Here is a 9442-nt window from a genome sequence, read left to right as displayed (position 1 = left end):
AGTGAGAAGCTGAGGAGGAAAAAGAAGGGCAGTGACCAATTCACCTGCCAGCTTAATAGGCTGTTTGGATAAGGCTAAAAGCAAACTGTGGTTTTGACTGCAAGCAGCAATGTCCTCAGAGTCAAAGATGTTATTACATACTTGTGATCAATATATGTTGCAAAGCAATGTCCTTTTCTTCCTGCTTTAGCCTCTCAAAAGTGCATATCTCCAAAACACTAAAATAAGTCACAACATTGATAATTGTTCTAAATTATTTATGTATCATGACTACAATATGAATGTCATGAAGCCTAAAATTCAAATTGTCAACAAGTAAATCATTCAGAGAAAGGATAAATAAAACATGATGACAACAGATAGGCCTGAATCAGAGCTTATAGGACATACAAACTGAAGTTACCTTGAAGCTTGGAAAGTGTAGCAGTCTGTATTGCCTATTGAAACAAAACTATTCCATAGGATTTTGTTGGTCACAAAATATTTTGGCAAGTAGCTCTAAACATTCTCACCTTCTAATTGTCCATAGAAACTACTCATATTTAACCATTAACCCACCCCTTGCTGAGAACTATTGCATTGATCAAAAGAAAATTGACATTTAAATCCATATTTTTATTTTAAATAATCTTTTGTTCAGTGAAGATGAGACAAAGAAAATCCAGAAGAGACAGCAATGGTTCTTTGTGTCATCATTGATAATCTCATTTTAACAACCTCTCTCTTTACTTTATTTCCACAAACCTGTCCTTTTTTTCCTGCTTCCAGCTCTTTCTCAGAAAGTGCCACATATTCCAGCACTCTGCAGTTTTTCCACTTCTACGTGAGGAGCACAAACCATTTATCCCTATTAGCCATTTGTGCAGTTCCCATCAGCAAGGTTCAGAGAGACTGAGAGACTCCAAGTCCTATTGCCAATTCACTAAGTTATCCCATGCCAACTTCTTTCTGTGCCTAACTTTGCTACTCTCTTTGGAACTAGCCCTTAATATTATTTTTTTTTAAATTTCACCACATACAGGGCCAAATACAGAAGAAGTAAAAAACAGTGAAAAAGTAGATCCACATAATATAATAATATCTATAAACCACGTAATATAAAGAATATCTATAAAGGTATAATGTTTCAAACTGCTTAGACTGTTTTTGTGTTACATAAATTGTGTTATTTTTCTTAAGACAATGTTGTGATAAAGCTATTACTATATGACCACTTATATCCTGTTCTTATAAAATTCACTTGTCATTTGCAAAGTGATACTTATCCTCTTTTGTTTTATGCTGTCAAGGAGACTGAAGTAAAGGCTGCAGTGCTTTAAATTCCAGCTTTTAGTTTGGGAAAATACCAGCAAAAAGACAAATAGAGTTCAGTAAGACTGCAGATATAAGTGTCTGGAGCACCCAGGTGAGCTGTGCCGCTCCATCTGCACTCTGCTCTCTGTGCCAGGCTGCTTGGCAGAGGAACGGAACGGACAGGACCCTGCTGTCCAAGCATTGCAGAAGACATGAATCTTGTCAATTTTGGACTGAATTCCCTGCCAGTTATCAAGCAAGCAGCCAGCAAACTGCAGCACAGCACACAGCACTGTGCACACCAGCGTTTCTGTGCCTCACTGCCCTCCCCTGGATGGCGCTTGTTAAGGCATTTCCGTGGGCTCCCCGTCTCCAGGTGCTGCAGAGACCATCGCCACCAATTCACAAGCTGAAACACATTACACCAGCTGAATCACAAGCCTCTGTTTACATACAACATATCTTAAAACAGCTTTGATGTGTGACTCAAAATGAAATCTCTTTCACTGGACAAGCTTATAGGAACTATAACCTGGTTTCCCAAGGTTCAGGTTGTTTGGATTTGTGTCACTTTAAGGTGCTGAACTCTAGCATTGTCAATTGTTTTCTTAAGGGTTTGAATAACTTCCAAGAGATTTTATCACTGTATACTTCCCATTAGGCAGGACTGCAGTCATATTCAAAGCATATTGTGGTGGTTAACAAGAAAAAAAAAAACAAACTAAAATACATATTTCTTTGTTTCTAACACCTTTTTTTTTTCTGCATTAAATTCATATTTGGCAGCCAGTAAAAACATGCTATTTGCTTTTCTCTTAAAATTCTTCCTTTAAGTAACCTGATTCCCTAAATTGTCTCACTCACATTCTTCCTCTAATTTTCTTACATTTCTTCAGTTTTGTTCTATTCTTCACCTTATCCACAGCAATTTCTTCAGTCAAAGTATGAATCAATAACTAGAGCCTTTTAGAATGACACAGAAATGTATTTAAAGGGAAAAAATATCTTACTAAAGATAAAATGTCTTACTGAGATATTTACTGTCATTTACAGATTATATTCATTTGGTTTTATCAACTTGCAATCAATGAACCACGGGCGTGAAAGTTTACACATGAGTTTATCTTAATGTGGAGAAAATCAGACAATGGAACTGTAACACTTTTACAACCTCTAAAGAAGCCTGATTAGAACAGTCACAAACAATATGGATTCTCTGGGGCTCTCCATAAGGGGCTGTGAAAAGCTTAGGTTTGCTCATGAAGGCTGACCAGATTTTGCATCTCTCCTCTCAGATTAAATTATCCAGGCTCTGAGGATCTCCAGAGCTGCTATGGAAATAGTCCAGGTACTTCACCCCCCAGCAATCCTACAGCTGGGTCAGAAAGGTGCTCTCTGGAAGCTCAGCAGCAGTGACAACGTGTCAGCCTTACACCTTGTCCTTATCCCTGGCTCCAAACAGGACACTGTGACTTCTTCATTAGAGAAACAGTCTTCAGGGTCATTTATGAGAGCGACCTAGGGCACCTGAGTGCATGCCCATGTTGGAGGAGTTTGTCAGCCTGTTGTTTGTGGGCTGAGCTACTGTAGTCACTGGTGGATGGCTGTGAATGTGCAGTTAGCCCTTGCCAGGTGTAAAGTGATGCAACTTAATTGAACTTTCAATTTAAAGTTAATTGAAAGGGGTTAATGCTAAACCATATTATCTCACAACTGGAATGGGCCAAGAATGGAAAATTACTGTAGCTCAGCAGATGGGCAGCAGTTCAGTAAACCCTCTTAATTTCATTTTGTTCTCAAATATATCTGGCCTGACAAATATCATGACTTCATACAGCAGCTATCTTCCACCAGACCAAGAAAACCCCTGCGATGGAAAGATTGTTAGTGGGTAGAGTTGGACTATTAATGGTTTACATACCTGAAGTTTGTTCCCACAGGACTCCAGAATGGCACAACCGTAGGAAAAAGGGTAAAATTTCAACTTCTGAAAGCAAAGCCTTCCCATGCATCTCAAAATAGTAATTTAAAACAGTGCCAGAAACTGATAAGAAAAGCAGACTCCAGACACCACTCCCAGCCCTGTTAAAAAAAATTTCATTTGGGGCCTTGAGCGCTTTTACTTTTTTTTCTGGGAGAATGACTGACATGATTCAATGAAGAAACGTGAGCATTTCTGGGAAAGATCCATTTGCTGCCTTTTGGTTGGAGTCTGAAGCTATTTTATTATGATGCTGCAATGTGAGCAATCATTTAATTCCTGGGCTTTTGTCCTGTACTCACACAGAACATCAAAGCAAGCCTAATGTCATTTGAAAGATCATAATCTAAACTAGAAGATTTAAAATGATGCCCAAGTCAACCTCATCTGCCAAGAAGATAGGGAGAAAGTGTGATTTAATCAGCTGGCAGATTTTTAAAATATTTGTTCAGCATCTTTTTTTTTTCCTAATCAAATTTACCAGTAGCAGGGGAATTAAAATAAAACTGTCTGTACAGATATATATCTCGCTTATCCATATTTTCCAGAAAAAGGACACACATAGCAGAGATTTTGTGAAAACTCAAAAGAATATTAAGAGCATAAAAAACCCCAAACCAAAACAACTCTACCCTCCTAATGCAGGTACTGAGGTACCAACATCACTGTATGATCAAAGTGGTTTAGTTGGCACACGGCCATATCAGAGCTCCTCCCAGAGGAGAGGGCATCCTGACTTAGGAAGCAGTTCAGGGAAAGTCAGGCTTGTTTATGCTGCTTCTGTCTGCCTCTGAGAGAAGCTGTGGTGCACCATTAGGACCATCAGCAGGGGATGGGCTGTGTGCCTTCTTCCTACCAACAGTAGACAGATGTGTCTCTTTTGTTCAGTCACTTTCCTCAGTCTGTCATTTTTCCCAGGGACCATGACCATTTGCAGTAGCCTGACACGAAGGTCACACAAGGAAATAGAGCTGTGCATTTGAATTTTATTTTTAATTGGGGCTCATTAGGAACGGCAGAGTGTTGGTTTTTTGGTTTTTGTTTTTGGGGGTTTTTTTGGTCTGTTACGTTCTGGTGAGTGAAATCATCCCAATTGAAGCTACGTACACAAATCTTGGATTTGATGTTCAAGGACAAGCACTGAGGAAGCCTGTAGCTCTATGGTGCTGTTGGAAAAATCATGTGCAACGTGGGAAGTACTACTTTTTCTAATTCCTAGCTGCCCTTTCAATCCTGGGATAAGCACAGGAGGGAAGAAACACAAAGACTTCTTAAAATCTGTACACTCTCTCTTATGATAATGCAGAAAGGGCGGAAGATTGAAAAGCATGTTTTCAGACAGGAAGCAATGCAAGCTTCAAAGAGCCTACAATATTTTTTAATTAATAAGGGATCAGTAGGAGCCAATTAAATCATGGCCATTCCAAATAAAGAAGATTGCATTGCTCTTTTTCCTGTGCTGCTGTACAGTAGAGTCTTAAATTTTCCAGTTCCTTCAAAAAAAAGTGCTCTGTGCCTTTACAAATTGTTTTAGTTTTTTCAGCCATAATTAAACAACATTTAAGAAGCAAAGAAAACTTTTTTTTTCCAAAATTTAAGCTTTAGTTATCTGGGAAAAGTTTTCATCTTTGGACTTCATAAAGGTGCAGGGAGCTAACACTTCAGAACATATTTTGCTCGCTACCCATAAATATGTAGTCTAGCTTATTGACACTCAAGTAACTTGATGCCTTTCTCATGTCATACTCAGAAGACAGGCAGTTTAGGGAAAAAAGTAATCTGTGTAGCTCCAGGTTATTTAGTCTGCTCCAGCATATCAATACTCTTGAAACAGTAAACTATAATATATTCTATCTGTCAAATCAATCCCCCACCTTTCCAGGCAGAGGCAAACCTTACCTGAATTCCTAAAAAGGAGAACTTCCCCTCCTGCTTCCTTCAAATGAACAAATTCAGCCAATTCATTTTAATTGCCTTGGAGTGACCAGCTGTGCATCTCAATACTGAAGTTAGACTGTTCTTCATTGCCGGAGTTACATTTTGATGCTACTCTAATTCTGTGTCAGAAGGGCTGTTACAGACCCTGCTTCCTACCCCATCCTTCAGTCTGGGAGCTTAGAAGCCATTCTTCTTTCCTCTACACTTTATTTTTGCCACTCCTGCATCATTTCTGCCTTCTTATAATACTCTCCCATTCTCTGGAAAAAGTAATGCTCTAGCAATCCAATTCTTACTAATACTTAATAGAAAAAAAATAACACTGCTTTCCCAGGCTTTTGTTGACATGCTGCTGGGTTCACCACTTCTCCTGGTCAGCCAAAAAATTTGTGTGTTGCCAGGCTTGTGTTATTATGTATAATTCAGGGAGCTTTCATTTTAAAATATGACACGATTGTTGTCTATTTCTCAGGATTTTTTAAAGTCATGAACTCCTCTGCATTAGCAAAGTGACTGTTAAGACAAAAAAATTTACAAGTTTAATCTGCAATGTGCATTATAAAGGGGTTTATAAAAAAGAGGAGAGTTTTAGATTCCATGCTCATTTTGCCTTGCTTTGCCTCAGAAGGTGCCATCTGATAAAATCAGCAGAGATGGCTGTTGACTTCATTACATGTCTTCTAATTTCAGAGATACTTGCTGAGAATGTCTCTGACTTTAATTGCCATCTTGATTTACATAATTTTGCTCCTTTACCACCTTTACGTATACCAATTAGCAGGCTTGGCCTACACTTTTGTATTTCACTGGTCTACTTATGAATGTGGACATACTACATAGGAACAATTATTTTTTCTGGTACCCCATTCCCTTAGGGCACAGGGCATCACCATGTGTGTGGGCACGGTAGAAAGCTGACTCACAGGCTGCAACCTTTCTATTCCTCATTTGTTTTCCCTCAGGAAGCCCTAGTAGCTTCACATGATTTCTTATCTTCTATTCTTAGGATCCTTTCTGTGAGGAAAACCATCAGTATCAAGAAGCAGGTGTCTCCTGAATTACCTAATAACCACAACTGTCCCATTTCTTTGCTGTTTCAGTAAGAGTAAAGTGGTAGAAAGGAAAGGGAACTATGCCAACTTGAGCAATATTCACAGTAAATGTCTTTTTAAAAAAGTACTAAAGTCTGCTGACTGCGGATTTTTTTTTTAAAGCCTGCTGTCAGGCTGGCAATGGAAAAAACTCCTTCTCAGTCTCTCAGATGCACACTCACAGCCCCAAAGGATGAGATGACTAAGCTGTACGTGCTTTACCATTTTAGGCCTGCACTTTTGGATATTATCTTTACCAGAATCATTTATGGATAGAAAATTAGTCACTTTATTGCTAAAAAGAATTAGTATCAATGAGATTTGAACAGGATGACTGAGGGAAAAGAATAAACCTCACGAAAAGACCCCTGGACATTTTTTCTACCTTGTTTTCTTTACACTTCTGAAATGATTAGCATTTTACATGTGAGTTTTTCATGTCTTTTGATTGGGAAACAGTGGATTTTTTTTTTTTTTTTTTTTTTTTTTTTTTTTTTTTTTTTTATACTTTCAATTTTCCTTCTTGGTCCAGAGCAGACTTGATTATATGAACTCTGCAATAAGCTGGCCTGGCTGCTAAAATCTGCACTACTTTGATGGTGGTAACAAAAACTTGGTGAAGGGTTTTATTAATTGTAATACAAAATGACAAAAAGCAACCAGTGCAATTTCCCACCGTTATTTTTGTTCTCTGCTTTTTGAATCTACTTCTTAGGAAAATAAAAAAGCTCTTTGTGGTAGGGATAATCTCTATTATATGGTTTAGTAGTGAAGTAGTTAACCATGTTGATTTCTGCAGTGCTATATTTAAGTTTCAGAGTTAACATCCCTCTGAAACAAATAGAGCTGATTATTCATTTTAGAACAAATTTTTCTTGTTCTGCAGACTGAGGTATTGTCTACATTAAGAACATTTGCACCATTATAACTACCCTAATTTTAGTCACATCAATCCCACTCCTTGATGTAGACGAATTATACGTAACCACATCAGATAAAGCATTATTTTATGGCTGTGCAGTCTGCTCATATTAGGCATTTTCAACAAAGAACAATCGAGTTCCATTACTGCAAGGTTCCCCAAATGGGGAAAAATGATATTAATCACTTTGCACTATCTTTATTACAAAAAAAAAAAAAAAAAAAAAAAGTAGCTAAAATGTTTTCTGAAGAAAGAGAAGTAATAATTTAAAAAATCTAAAACCACATAAAACTCTGTACCAGCCTGGGGCAGCCCCTACCCAAGACTCTAGAGAGAATAAGTTCCTGCTGCAAAGGGCTCTGTGTTTAATAGATATGGGTGCGTGGCCAAAGGCTGATACCAACTTTCAGAGCACACTACTGATACAGCTAAAAATGCAAACCATTGCCTTCCACAGCACAGCACCAGCCTCATGCTAAAGAGGCTTATGTTCCCTTGAGAAGGAACAGATATTTTCTGTTTGCATACTACCTAACACAGGAGGGTCAGCTACCACAATATAAATATTTAATCCTAATAACTAGGGAGGCAATATCAAGGGGATATGTTAACATGATGCCTCTCTAAAGCTTGCAGTGAATAAGCAACCACTCCTCCTTAAGAGGTAGCAGAATAGGAGTTGGATTTTAAAATACAGAATCAAAAGTTGACCAAAGCCTGAATTTCCATGCCCATTTATGCTGTAGCTGAAGAGCCCATATTTTTAGCATAAGGCATACCATGCAGCAATTTTGCAGTGTAAGGAGTCAGACAATGAAAGAGGGGCTGGCAGCAACAGAAATGGGGGTTTGCCTCTCTCTCTCCCTCCCCTTTCCTCCCTGGAACACAACATATTTTTATCAGGAACAAAAATAAATAAATCCTCATTTGTCTTGCTGTGCCAAATTAGTATTCCATCCATGAACTGTCCCATCAGGGAAAAATGCCTCCCTCACACACGTGTTCAGGATAGCACTGATGGATCTGAGGGCCTCTCCAAACACAGTGACCATCTGCTAGGCAAAACATAGGGGTCTGACAAGCAGGAGCCATTCAGCCCTGTTGTTGGGCCACATTATTACATATTTGACAAGGGTAATGAGAGGCTGTCATTAACCTTACATGACAGTCTCCACAATGACACACACTAAAGCAAGAACAAAGAGCAGAACTCAGTAAAAAGGCACCTACTTCTCATTTAACCCCGAAATTGTCAGACACCATTATTGCTAATGGAGGCTGGCGGTCCTGGGGTTAATTTCCATCTCTGTGCTCTGCTTGTTCTCTTTTTGAAATGTACTCCTCATATGGTTAAGGAAGCAGTTTTATCAAGGCTATTGGGAAGGCAATGCATTATTTATCATAACACACTGAGATGTAAGAACAGAGAGGGTCTCCTGGAGGAATGAACAAACAGACATATTTCATGAACCCTTCTGATGGTCTGAAAAAAAAATAATTCTGAGCTCAGTCTCTGATATTTAAGGTTATCATTGCCTAAGTGTGACCTTTCTCTCATCTGCATTTCCTGCCAGGCTTCTGTCAAGCTTGAAATCACAAGACTGTTTTTCCTGGTGACCTTGTCACAGTCACCTGGCTTTATAATCACAGGGAAATCCCATCGAGAAAGTTAATCAGTCACCTGACTTTTAGTTGAACAACAGATGTAGGGTGAGACAGCACTTACAATTTCAGGAAATAAAAGGTCATCTGAATATAAGATCTCTGTCTCAGGTGTGATGAGATGAGTTACAGTCCTACAGCAAGTTATGAAGATCTCGTAATAGAGCTGCTTACCACCCCAGCAAGACGAGGACTGCATCTATTTCCGTGGTGACCTGCGGGCTTAACCTAGGACAGGGGTCTCTGGGAATGAATGCAAGCACTTGTTCAGATGCCTTGGCTTATTAAGGACAAATGATAGAAGTGAAAGTGAAGATTATGCCTCACTGCAGGAGACTCAGAGCCGGTACAGCTGGGCGTTAGCTCACAGGAGTCACAAGGTTTGGGAACAGCTCGAGCCAATGAGAAAATAGGACATCAGGTGGTGGGTAGCTGCAGTACGAGGATGCTCACAGCCATCGGGGGGAGGGGGTGTCATCTCTGTGGAGAAGCTCTCTATAAATAGCATACAAAAAGCAAATCACTTTCTTTCCACACAAAGAAGCAAATGCAGCA

Source organism: Passer domesticus, chromosome 1, assembly GCF_036417665.1.
Source record: "Passer domesticus isolate bPasDom1 chromosome 1, bPasDom1.hap1, whole genome shotgun sequence".
NCBI lineage: Eukaryota > Metazoa > Chordata > Aves > Passeriformes > Passeridae > Passer > Passer domesticus.
The sequence above is the reverse complement of the archived record's forward strand: the minus strand, read 5'-3'. Positions refer to the sequence as shown.